We start from the raw sequence: 1,265 nt of genomic DNA on the forward strand, positions 1-1,265 counted from the left end.
AGAAGCTTTATACTTGGAGTTAAAATTTTCTGCTTTAAGTCTAGCTTCTTCTTCCTTTAGACTTTCAAAGTCCATTCCTGGATTTTCTTTGAGAAATAATCTCTTTGAAATTTCTTCATTAAGCTCCAGATGTCCAGTAGAACTTATCATTTTACCAGTATAAGAACTTATTCTTCTCCCAGTATCAGAACTTGTTCTTTGACTTGTAGTTCCAGCTTTGCTTAATGAAAAACCTTTGCCTTGACCATGACCTCTACCCATTCCAGAGTTTCCCTGGTCATTATTTTCATCATCCTTACCCTTCAATACTTGACTAGATTTGCATTTGGACTTAATCACTTTCTCCCCCTTTTTGGCATCAGCAGGTAGAAGAAGAGAGACAAGCAATTCCACTGAGGATTGGATCTCATTGAGTTGAGTTTGCTGAGAAGCTTGATTCTTTAAAATTTCAGAAATTTGATCTTTTTGCTTCTCCTGAGTCTTTTCAATATACCCAATTCGGTCAAATGCTGGTTTGAAAAATCTGTTCTTTTCCAATTTTATATTCATATCTTGCTAGATCAGAGATTCTTGAATTTTATTCACCTTGTCATTAGTTATTGAGTGTTGACCTTGAATGTGCTTTGTACTTAATGCAGTAACTCTCAGTTGTGCCTTGAAATCATCATTTATCAGCATTTCATCAGCCTTAGCCAGGTGCTCAGCAAGATTTTTTCATTAGGAACAAAAGTAACTTTGTTCCACTCCTTAGTCCACTCTTTTCCTCTAGGAGTTTCACTCCAAGGTACTGGTGCATCCTCTCTAACAAACTTCTTAATCAAATCAGCTTTGTTAACTGTTTGTTGAGGTGCATGTCCTGAAGGACCAGCTGCATCAGCATCTACATTTGTAGCAGCTTCACCAGTAATTTCAGCATTGTCAGCATCAGAACTTACAGAGCCTGCAGTATCAGCATCCTCTGATAAAATAATAGTATGTGAGACTATAGAAGCTCCAACATCATCCTCTAAATTCTGATCTGCAACTAAGTTCTGGAAAACATCCAAATTTTGATGCCCACTTAAAATCTGATCTTCATCATCTAGATTCAGAACTGGTGTTGATGGAATATCTGCATTGAAATCAGCATCAAAAAGTGGTGTTGTTGGTGGAGTGAGTTGAGTTGGTGGAACTTCCAAGTACAGAACCTCAGGTACAACCAAGTTATGTATGTCTATTTCAGCACTTGTACCTGGGTCTTCAACATGTACTGGATTAATGATAGG

The sequence above is a fragment of the Apium graveolens genome, chromosome 6 (assembly GCF_009905375.1).
Source record: "Apium graveolens cultivar Ventura chromosome 6, ASM990537v1, whole genome shotgun sequence".
Taxonomy (NCBI): Eukaryota; Viridiplantae; Streptophyta; class Magnoliopsida; order Apiales; family Apiaceae; genus Apium; species Apium graveolens.